The sequence below is a fragment of the Pseudophryne corroboree genome, chromosome 1 (assembly GCF_028390025.1).
Source record: "Pseudophryne corroboree isolate aPseCor3 chromosome 1, aPseCor3.hap2, whole genome shotgun sequence".
In the NCBI taxonomy this organism is placed as follows: domain Eukaryota; kingdom Metazoa; phylum Chordata; class Amphibia; order Anura; family Myobatrachidae; genus Pseudophryne; species Pseudophryne corroboree.
Window position 1 is genome coordinate 997895603 of NC_086444.1, and position 11975 is coordinate 997907577.

An 11975-nucleotide genomic window follows, 5' to 3' on the forward strand; every position below is an offset into this window, starting at 1 on the left:
TTTCCCGGAAAATTGAATAGGCTGTAATTGCGTTTCGCGGGAAAAGTCAGTTTTTTCGCGCAAAAACTGGACTTTCCGCGCGAAAAGTCCGTTATCGCTGCTAATTGAATATACCCCATTGCATTTAATGGTAAACCGTTCATTGTACCCGACCCTGGCACCCTCTACATAACACTGTCTCTGTCCTGAGCTCACTTCCAAGCAATCTTTGTTTGTGCTTATACACTGCACTTTGCACAGTAGATGACTCTGTGCATTTGCTTGTTTAGAAGCTCAGCCAGTTCTGGTGGCAAAAAATGTCATAAGATGGTTCAAAGAAGTTGATGCCATGAAGGAGGGATTTAGACTGTTAGACATCAGGGTAATGCAATTCAGAGCTTAGTAGCACATGTGTAATGAGGTAATGCTTCAAAGAGAGGATTGTACCACATTTCTTCCTGCCACCTCAGACCTTCCCATGGGAAAGGAAACCTGAGCGGAGCCTATGACATTCATAGCAGTAGGTAATAGATCTACACTGTGTTGAGAGACAAATTAGCCGGTGTCACTTAAAGCAGCTTAAATTCTTACAGTATTTCTGAGCTAAATGTTGTCATTAGTAAATGCTAGAAGCGATGTGTGATTTGGACTGTGAAAGTCATTACAACTATAGCACCAATAATATTGTAAAGAAAACACATAGGAGAGCTGTGAGAGCAGCACTGTAGCATTGATAATACATGCTAATATCACACAACCCCGAGTGATCACACATATCACAGCTGTTATTAATATTATTTACTAGGTGCTAGTAAGTGTACGTTGCTCTGTACATGGGGTAGACATAAAATCAAGTAAAACAAACAGCATAAATTAGTGCTAGCAAATTACAGACAAAACATATTAAGCTTCTAAATCTATTTCAGGTGATAAATACGGGAATGTGCTGCATTTATGAAAAGTTAAAAAAGCTCAATTTTTCTAGCATCCATAAGGGATATTGGGGAATCTAGTACGATGGGGTATAGATGGGGTTCAAAGGAGCCGGTGCACTTTAAATTTCTTCATTCGGTGTGCTGGCTCCTCCCCTCTATGCCCCCTCCCACAGGCAGCTTAGAAAAAGTGCCCTCAGGAGAGGATGCACATCTCTGACCTCCAGAGAGTTTTCTTCAGTTTCTTTTTAATGCTTGTTATTTTCGGTATGTTTGGGTAACAGAGGTGGTCATTCCGAGTTGTTCGCTCGTTGCCAATTTTCTCTATATTGCGATTAGTCGCTTACTGCGCATGCGCAAGGTTCGCAGAGCGCATGCGCTTAATTATTTACTCAAAAGTTAGGTATTTTACTCACGGCATAACGAGAATTTTTCATCGTTCTGGTGATCGGAGTATGATTGACAGGAAGTGGGTGTTTCTGGGCGGAAACTGGCCGTTTTATGGGAGTGTGCGAAAAAACGCTGGCGTTTCTGGGAAAAACGCGGGAGTGTCTGAAGAAACGGGGGAGTGTCTGGGCGAACGCTGGGTGTGTTTGTGACGTCAAAAAACCAGGAACGAAACTGACTGAAGTGATCGCAATGGCTGAGTAAGTCTGGAGCTACTCAGAAACTGCTAAGAAATTTCTATTCGCAAATCTGCTAATCTTTCGTTCACAATTTTGCTAAGCTAAGATACACTCCCAGAGGGCGGCGGCCTAGCGTGTGCAATGCTGCTAAAAGCAGCTAGCGAGCGAACAACTCAGAATGAGGGCCAGTATACCTGCACCGTGGGAGTTAGGGGGGGAGCGGTCACCGGCCTTACAAGGTGCAGAGCCGCGTCTCCGCTGCAGGACCACCGTCCTGAGGAGGAGTTCTTCAGCGGGGCACTGCGCCTTGGCTGTCACAGCCACAGCACGCCACACACCCCTAACACTGCCTGATGGTGACATGTGTGGTGACTACAAACCGGGGTCCCCGCTAGGAGCGTCCCCCGGTTCACTGTGCGGCTGAACGCGAGCGTAGCGTACGGGACCCTCCTGGGGGGGTCCCGCTAAGATCCCCATGTAGACTGGCTCACAATCGCTTAAGACTAGCACTTGTTGTGATGTTTTTAAGCTGAAAGAAGACATTGCCAGTATAAATAATAACTGTAGCTCCGGCGCCATTGGAGGGGGCGGAGCTAACTCAGAGCGGGACCAGAGGCATTTTGGCGCCTTCCTCTGCTTACTGCAGCCATGAACAGCACACACAGCACTTCCTGACTCCTCAGACACGCTGGATATCTGGTACAGGGTTTAGCAAAGGTGGAGAGCTGTTATTGTACACTATCTGGGTCCTCTACAGGACAGAATTTATTAGTGTTTACTGTGATAAAGTTAGCTGACAGCCTCACTGGGGCTGTACAGCAAGGGGTGTGCTGGTCTCCTCTCTGTGTGTCTCCTCTCACATACAGTAGGGCAGGCATGCAATATATTACTGTCTGTGTGTATGTGTATGTCGTGCTTTCTGTGAAACATGGGTAAACACAAGCTGTGCAGTGTATGCCACACCAGATTCTCTCCATTATCATCTGATTCTGTTTCATGTGAACAATGCAGCCAATCTTCACAAATCAGTGAAGGGGCTGAGGGAGAGGGTCCATCCAGAGCCCCACTGGCTAGGGTCTCTTAAAACTGTGATGTCTGATATGTCATGCCAGCTCACTGCTACTATTCAGAAAACTCAGCTACTACAACAGGCTGTTGCAGGGCAGATGTTACTCATCCCCCCTCCACTCATGCAGGACCACAAAAGCGTGGTTTGCCTGCTCTACTATCTGACACAGATGAGGATATACAGGAGGATGGGGAAGACTTGGACCATGTAAGTGGGGAAACCGATTCTGCTCAGGGTATTGAACCCCTAATTCTGGGACGTGTTGAAGCTCCCTCTAGAGGACGCTGCGTCACAGCAGTCATTTTTCTTTACACAAAACAAGCCTAATGTAATTTTTCCTGATTCTGCAGAGTTAGATGACCTATTCAAGTTGGCCTGGAAAAATCCAGACAAAAAATTCCAAGTGTCAAAAATGTTTTTGCGCACTTTCCCATTTGCTACTTAAGGTAGGAAATTTTGTGAGGAACCCCCGGAGGTTGATGTATCAGTCTCTCGACTGTCCAAAAAGGAGGTGCTGCCTGCCCTGGACTCCTTTACCATGAAGGATCCTGGGGATAGGAAAATAGAAGCTACACTCAAATCTATTTACATGGCAGCAGGTATATCGCAAAGACCGGTCATTGCGGGTTGCTGGATGACCCATGCCATTTATTCATGGGCCACTGAAATTCAGGAGAGCCTCCCCGATGCTATGCCCCTGGTCACTATGGTGACCCTCCGAAAGCACATTCAGGACACTACACGCTGATTCCCTCAAGGAGATAGGGAACATTAATGCTAGGACCTCTGCCATGCCAGTGTCGGTGCGCAGGTCCTTGTGGTTGCATCAGTGGATAGCGGATGCGGAATCCAAATGCAGTGTGGAATCCCTCCCCTTTTCAGGGGAATGGCCCTTTGGGGTTGAATTGGATACGTGGATTTCCAAAGTTACGGCTGGGAAATCCACGTTTCTCCCCTCTGGGGCCCCGCCAGTGAGACGCTCCTACCCGGGGCCATCTGTACAGTCCTTTCGGTCTCACAGATTTCGATCTAAGGCCAGAGGTGCCTCCAATGCGACTAGAGGCACCAGAGGTAAGTCAAGAAAGCCTGCAAACATCAGCTGTCAGGAACAGAACACCAGTTCTGCTTCCACTAAGGCCTCAGCATGACGGTGCCCACCCACCCCGAGGGGATCTTGAGGTGGGAGCTCGACTGCATCACTTCAGCCGTGTCTGGGAGATTTCCTGCCAGGATACCTGGATCAGGGATCTCGTTTCTCAAGGCTACAAGTTGGAGTTCAACAGTGCTCCTCCCCAATGATTTTTCAAACCAAGCTTACCAGCTTTGGAAGATATGCTGGTTACGTTGAAACAGGCCATCCTGAAGTTGGTCCAGTCCCATATCATTGTTCCAGCACCAATACCACAACGAGGCAAGGGTTATTATTCCAACCTGTTTGTAGTACCAAAACTGGACGGTTCGGTAAGGCCCATTTTGAATCTAAAGTCCTCGAATCCTTACCTGAAGGTGTTCAAGTTCAAAATGTAATCCTGGCCTGGAAGAACAGGAATTCATGGTTTCCTTGGATATCAAGGACGACTACCTATATATTCCGATTTGGCCAACTCATCAGGCGTACCTGAGGTTTGCCCTGCTGGACAATCACTACCAATTTCAGGAACTGCCCTTCGGCCTATCCACAGCTCCGAGGGTGTTCACAAAGGTGATGGAGGAGATGATGTTCCAGCTCCGGGTCCAGGGAGTCAATATTGTCTCTTACCTGGACGATCTTCTGATCAAAGGAAGATCCAGGGAGCTTTTGTTGCTCCATATCGACCGCACTATCCAACTTCTGTCACGCCATGGGTGGATCCTCAACTTACAGAAGTCCCACCTGGAGCCGACTCAGCGGCTCCTGTTTCTGGGGATGCTGCTGGATACTGGGGCCCAGAAGGTGTTCCTACCAAAGGACAAGGTGAGAACACTTCAGGAGATGGTCCACATTGTGCTCCGACCTACTCGAATGTCCATCCATCTTTGCATAAGATTGTTGGGAAAGATGGTCGCCTCATACAAGGCGATGCAATATGGGAGGTTCCACGCCAGGACTTTTCAGCTGGATCTCCTGAGCAAATGGTCCAGATCACATCTTCAGATGCACCAGATGGTACGGCTGTCGCCCCAAGACAGGATTTCCCTCCTGCGGTGGGTGCAATCCTCCAATCTCCTGGAAGGCCGGAGTTTCGGGATTCAGGATTGGATCCTCCTCACAACGGATGCGAGTCTGAAAGGATGGGGAGCTGTCACCCAAGGGGCGTAGTTCCAGGACAGGTGGTGAGCCCACGAAGCCCTCCTTCCGATCAACATTCTGGAACTTCAGCCGATCTACAATGCTCTGCTTAAGGCCTCTCCTATGCTCAAGGATCACGTGATCCAAGTAAAGTCGGACAACGCCACACCAGTGGCGTACATCAGTCAACAAGGAGGAACAAAAAGAGCCTGCATGCGAGGGCTGTCAAAAATACTCCTCTGGGCGGAAAGAAATGCAAGAGCAATGTCCGCAATTTTCATTCCGGGTGTGGACAAATGGGAAGCGGATTTCCTGAGTCGTCACGTTCTCCACCCGCGGGATCCATCAGATCGCCCACCGGTGGGGCTGCCCACAGATAGACATGATGGCTTCTTGTCTCAACAAGAAGCTTCATTGGTATTGCTCATGAACCAGGGACCCTCAGGCGAGGGCAGTAAATGCACTGACGTCGCCTTGGCCTTACCGGATGGTGTACCTGTTTCCTCTGATTCCGTTGCTCCCAGGGGTGCTCAAGCGCACCAGACATCGGGGAGTCCAGGCAATTCTGATTGCCCCGGATTGGCCTTGGAGGGCGTGGTACGCGGATCTTCTGGACATGTTCGTCGAAGACCCTTGGCCTCTACTTTCAGAAGAGATCTCTCTCAATAAGGACCATTCATCTACCCTGATTTACGGCGACTTTGTTTGACGGCATGGAGGTTGAGCGGAACGTCCTAGCTCACAAAGGCCTTTCCAAAAAGGTTATTGCTACCATGGTTCAGGCCAAAAAACCTGTGACGTCAAAACACTATCATCATATCTGGAGAAGATATGTCTCTTGGTGTGAGGAACGCACGTATCCTCCTGCGGCGTTCCACTTGGGACGTTTATTAAGTTTCCTGCAGGCTGGTGTGGAAAAGGGCTTATGTCTGGGTTCCGTTAAGGTCCAGATTTCATCTCTCTCCATTTTCTTCCAGAAGAAATTGGCAGTGTTGCCAGAAGTTCAGACCTTCTTGCAAGGTGTACTCCACATACAACCTCCTTTTGTGCCGCCTACGGCACCCTGGGATTTAAATGTAGTGTTGGAATTTCTACAGTCCTCCTGTTTTGAACCTCTGATGACGGTAGAAGACAAGTACCTCACGTGGAAGATGGTGATGTTACTGGCCCTGGTCTCTGCTTGTCGTATCTCAGAATTGGGGGCCTTATTATGTAAAAGTCCGTACTTGGTCTTTTACGAGGACAGGGCGGAGCTCCGGACTAGACTGCAGTTCCTGCCGAAGGTTGTCTCTGCGTTTCACCTGAATCAACCTATGGTGGTTCCGTACGGTTCTGATGCTTCTGCTCCTCCAGTGGCATTGGATGCGGTGCGTGCCTTGAAAATCTGTCAGACGAACAGCTCGGATCAGAAAGACGGATTCCTTGTTCGTGCTCTATGATGCGCAGAAAAAAGGTTGTCCTGCTTCGAAGGAGTCCATTGCTCGTTGGATTAGGCTTACTATCCAACAGGCCTATGTGTCGGCAGCCTTACCTGTTCCTAAGTCTCTGAAAGCCCACTCTACAAGATCAGTGGGCTCTTCCTGGGCGGCGGCCCATGGAGTCTCGGCCTTACAACTGTGCCGAGTTGCTACCTGGTCGGGGAAGAACACCTTTGTGAAGTTCTACAAATTTGAAACCCTGGCCAAAGTGGCTATCAAGGTGGTGCTGCAGCAGTCTCCGCACGTTCCCGCCCGTTCTGGAAGCTTTGGGACGTCCCCATCATACTAGATTCCCCAATATCCCTTATGGATGCTAGAGAAAATAGGATTTTAATTACCTACCGGTAAATCCTTTTCTCATAGTCCATAAGGGATGTTGGGTGCCTGCTTCAGTGCAATATCCCTTAGGGACTATGAGAAAAGGATTTACCGGTAGGTAATTAAAATCCTATTTTTCATAATTTTATGTAGCACACTGAAACCCTGATATAACAGGATTGCGTTGTTTATATACTGTAGGTGCTTGCAATTAAGTGGCTGCATGAACAGCAATAAAACGGGATTCTTTTTGGTCACACTTGATTTACCGGAGTTTTACTAAACTCAACAAGTAAATGTTTCTGCAACTAGTTCTAAATTCTGTGGGCCTCATGCAGAGTTACTTTAAAAATGCTTTTTTTTTGTACTGCACATGCGCAGTGGAAAGGAGTATGCCTCCATGTGCATGCAGAATTTCACCTCTTTGCTCTTACTAGTGAGGCGGAATGGGTGAGTGAAAGGGTGAGATCATAGCTTGAGTACAGTAAAGGCGCACCTTACGCCACATGCAGAGTTCTAAGAAGGCATATCTGCTGCAGCTGCCATCCGCCTAGTGCAAGATCCATGATGATGATAATGACCAGCATAGATTTTGATTTACCTGTAAGCAAAAAAACAATAACACCCTCCCTTAAAAACATCAAAATTGGGCCACAAAAAGCATGAGTTCCCGCAGAATTGCTACTACCAGCAACAAGGCTTTGCCAACCAGGTAAATCTGCAGCATGGGGGTCCCACCGTCATAGTGCCAAACCACTATTAGGCCAGTTAGCATGGGACTGTATTCCATAGGAAAAATTAGACAGTGCTGATAAGAGTAAGGACTCTTTACGAACTCCCCTAGGTGGCAGTTGTGGCCTAAAATATGGTTTCATCATAGAATTTTTTTATTTATTTTTTTGTACTGGCAAATTACATGTTCCGACAAGCCCTGCCATGCCAAAATGTAATGGTATTTCTGCTGCGGGGTACACTGGGCTCCACAAGGAATGGACAGTGGGGGTGTAGAGTAGGATCTTGATTCGAGGCACCAACAGGCTCAAAGCTTTGACTGTTCCCAGAATGCATAGCGCCGCCTCCTATATAACCCCGCCTCCCTGCACAGCATCTCAGTTTTTGTAGTTGGTGCTGCAGTAGCAGGCACTTAACAGAGGGGCTGCTTCAGGCAGCCCTAAGAAGAGCTTTTTTCTGAGGAAAAAAGTGAAGACTTCAAGGGCAGCAGCAGTGTTACATGTCAGTGGACATTCACGGCTGCAGCTCCGGCTCTCCCCAGCGGCGCTGTACACTCCCGAGCCCTGGTTGCCGGGTAACTGCAGCAGGAGGCTCCGGTTTTCTTCTTGTCAGGCACACACGACGGGAGCTCTCCGGGATCGCGTGGCCATGCTTCGGGACGTGGTAAGTGGGTCCCGCTTGCGGGACCCGGTCTTTATCGCGATCCGGTGCGGTCAGTGGGAGGCGGGCCGTGCGCTGGCGGTGGACACTGTGGCAGTACAGGCGATCCCACTAGATCACCAGGGCATGGGACAGGTCAGGTTTTCTCTATAAACCGTTTTATTAGAGCCCGCAGTACCCGGTGGTTTTGCCAGCAGGGGGATAGAGCTTGGACCTGAAGCCCCTCCCCCAGCCCCAGGGCAACATTTTCTGCAAATGTTCCCGCCCTGGAGCTGCATATCTGTCTCTCCCTCACTCCCTGGCAGTGTCTACAGCGCCATTATCCCTCAGCTCACTGTTCCTGGGAATGCTTGGGCAAATCCTCCTATGTAAAGCCACCTGGTTGTCAGTGCTGTGACTTTACAAGACACTTAAGTGTTCTACCTATCTTTTTTAGTCAGTGTTAGTTAAAAAAGAGTGCATTTAGTCAGGGTTTATTAGTACAATTACCCTGTGATATACATCCAGTTCTTACTGTGTACTGTTATATCTATTGTTATGTAGCTGTGTAAGCTAGTCCAGTGCAGTATTATTGTTAGTAATAACCTCTGCATTGTACAAACTGTGACTATTTGTGTGTGCATTTGATAGCTGAGTGGTGTCCATTTCGTGTCTTTCACTCAACTTGCTATCCCTATATTCTATAACCTGAGGGGGCTTTGTGCATCAGGTTTTATCTAATATAGGATTTTCACAAAGATATACTGTATTACGTATTTTTCTCTGTGATTTAGTCACCATATCTCTCCTTTATCTCTGCTGGTGCTGACTACACTGCGCAGGGGTTTGGGCTAGAGGTATTGTGCTGCTGACAAATTGTACTGTGTTACCTGATACTGCAAGTTATATCATGTCTGCTTCTGAGGGTAACGGTTCTGGGGCTGAACACACTGCCGGTGTTGCTGAAGCCACAGATACCTATGAGGAGAATATAGCAGCTTTGGGCTCTGGTTCTGGGGCTCCTTGCCCCCCAGTGGGACGGTGGCAACGGGGGCAAATAATGACCCGCCGTGGGCCGCTTTTTCCACGCTTCTGCATACGCTAGTTCATAAACTAACACCCCCTATGGGACCCCCAATGCCGGTACAACAGTTTGTGGTCCCTGCAGCTAACCCGCCGTGGGCGGACGATTTATCTGCTCAAATAAAGAAGTTGAACCAGTGCCTGACTACTAAAAAGTCTGACCGTCGCTCGCCTACGTCCAAGGGGTCCTCTAAGCGAGCGCTTGTCTCCTCACAATCCACTGCTGTCACTGTCACCTCGTCGGATGAAGACTGCACTTACACTAACCCCACAGGTTCTACTCAGATACGGCTGATGGGGAGGGTGGTTCACATGTGGATGTTCCTGATCTTTTGGAGGCTATTAAGTTAATTTTACAGATTACGGATGATCCCGAGCCATCCGTTCCTCCTAAGAAACCAGATAGGTTCAAGCGTCAGAAGGTGATTAAACAAGTTTTACCTCACTCTGACCACCTAATTGATATACGTCAGGAACCCTGGGAAAACCCGGGTACGAAGTTTGTGCCTCAAAAGAAGATGCTGGCTCGCTATCCCCTCGCGCCGGAGCTGTCTAAGAATTGGGAAACGCCTCCTCCAGTGGACTCACATGTGGCTAGGATGGTGGTTTCCTCAGCTCTACCGGTCACCACCGTCACGTCTCTAAAAGAGCCTACGGATAAACGTGTGGAGGGTTGTCTGAAAGCGATTTACACCCTCACGGGTGCTGCACAAAGGCCCACTATTGCAGCTACTTGGGCTGCAGAGGCCATTGAAGCATGGGCCTTGGAGTTAGATGCTGAAATCTCCTCTGACCATGCTAGACAATGCTTGTCTTATATTGTCACAGCTTCTCGTTAAATTAAAGAGGCGGCTTCTGATGCCGGTATCCTGGCAGCCAAGGCCTCTACTACGTCAGTCCTGGCTCGCCGGATATTGTGGCTGAGATCCTGGTCTGTGGATCTGGACTCTAGAAAAACCCTGGAGGTACTCCTTTTTAAGGGAGATATTCTGTTTGGGGAGGATAAAAATAAGATTGTGGCTGACTTGGCTACTGCCAAAACTGCCTGTCTGCCAAGTACTGCTCCTTCTGTGTCGAAGGCTAAAGGTACTTCCTTTCGCCCCTTTCGTCCTTCAGGTAAAGCAAAAGGTCAGGCGTACAACAAACAGGCCCGCACTTCCAAACCTGGTAAGCCTAAGTCTAAAAGAGCCTGGGCGGCCCGTCAGCCAGCTTCCAAGACAGATAAGCCTGCCGCATGAAGGGGCGGGCCTCCCTCTGGGGGATCCCATGGTGGGGGGCCGTCTTCTAGGGTATACCCAGGAAGGGTTGAAGACCACTTCAGATGCCTGGGTACGGGAAGTCGTCACTCGAAGTTACGCCATAGCCTTCAAAAACCGACCCCCTCATCAATTTTGCCAGACAGATGTCCCATTGGACAAGACAAAGGCAAATACTCTACATTCGATGGTGCAGACCCTCCTGGATACAGGAGTCGTAGTACAGGTGCCTCTTGCTCAGAGGGGCCGGGGGTACTATTCTCCGCTGTTTCTAGTCCCGAAACCGAATGGGTCCTCCCGGCCCATTCTCAACCTCAAGGCATTGAACAGGTTTGTGAAGGTTTCCAAGTTCCGGATGGAAACCCTTCGCTCCATAGTTCTGGCCTTGGAACCTGGGGACTTCATGGTCTCCCTGGATATACAGTATGCTTACCTGCATATTCCTATAGCAGTGTCTCATCAGCAATACCGGAGATTTGCGATTGGCAACTGCCATTACCAGTTTCGGGCGTTACCTTTTGGTTTAACAACGGCTCCGCGAGTCTTTACAAAAGTCATGGCGGTGATGACGGTGGTACTCCGCTGTCAAGGGGTCAGGATACTGCCGTATTTGGACAACTTGTTAATCCTGGCAAATTCCCCAGAACTTCTCCTGTGTCATCTAGATGTGACAGTCCAGTTTCTGCAAGCCCACGGGTGGCTCATCAACTGGAAGAAGTCATCCCTGATCCCTGCTCAGAGCATGGTGCATCTGGGAGCACTATTGGACACTCACAACCACTGGTTGTTCCTGTCTCAGGAGAAAGTCCTGAAACTTCAGGACAGGATTCGTTGCTTCCTATCTCGTCCGCAAGTGTCGATACATTCGGCGATGCAGGTGCTGGGCCTCATGGTGTCAGCATTCGACATGGCGGAGTACGCTCAATTTCACTCTCGCCCTCTCCAGAGGCTGATTCTAGCCAAATGGGACGGCCTGCCTCACCGGATCAGGTCTCAAATGATCTCATTGACTCCGGAGGTCCATCTGTCGCTACTCTGGTGGCTCTCGGGACCAACAACTGTGCAGGGGCCGTCCGTTCTGGATATCCGACTGGGTCCTGTTGACGACAGATGCCAGTCTAAGAGTTTGGGGCGCGGTGCTGGAGCAACACTCCCTTCAGGGGCGGTGGACCAAGGAGGAGTCCTTCCTCTCGATCAATATTCTGGAGTTGCGGGCTGTCTTCAATGCCTTGTACCTAGCCTATCATTTAATTCAGAACCGTCCTGTTCAAGTACAGTCGGACAACGCCACCACAGTGGCTTACATAAATCATCAGGGTGGCACTCGAAGCCGCCTGGCAATGAAGGAAGTCTCACGGATTCTACAGTGGGCAGAACGCCATCTACCGGCCATATCGGCAATATTCATTCCGGGAGTCCTGAATTGGGAAGCGGATTTTCTCAGTCGTCAGGACGTGCATGCCGGCGAGTGGGGCCTCTATCCAGAAGTGTTTCAACTCCTAGTGGAAAGGTGGGGCCTTCCAGACATAGATCTGATGGCGCCTCGACACAATCACAAGGTTCCGGTCTTCGGAGCAAGGACAAGGGATCCTCA

At 49.3% G+C, this 11975-nt stretch overlaps 1 protein-coding gene across 3 annotated transcripts in view; it reads left to right on the top strand.

Annotated features, from left to right (window-relative positions):
* Nucleotides 1-11975, top strand: part of PALLD (palladin, cytoskeletal associated protein) — a 759036-nt gene that overhangs the window by 707468 nt on the left and 39593 nt on the right. The window lies entirely within an intron of this gene.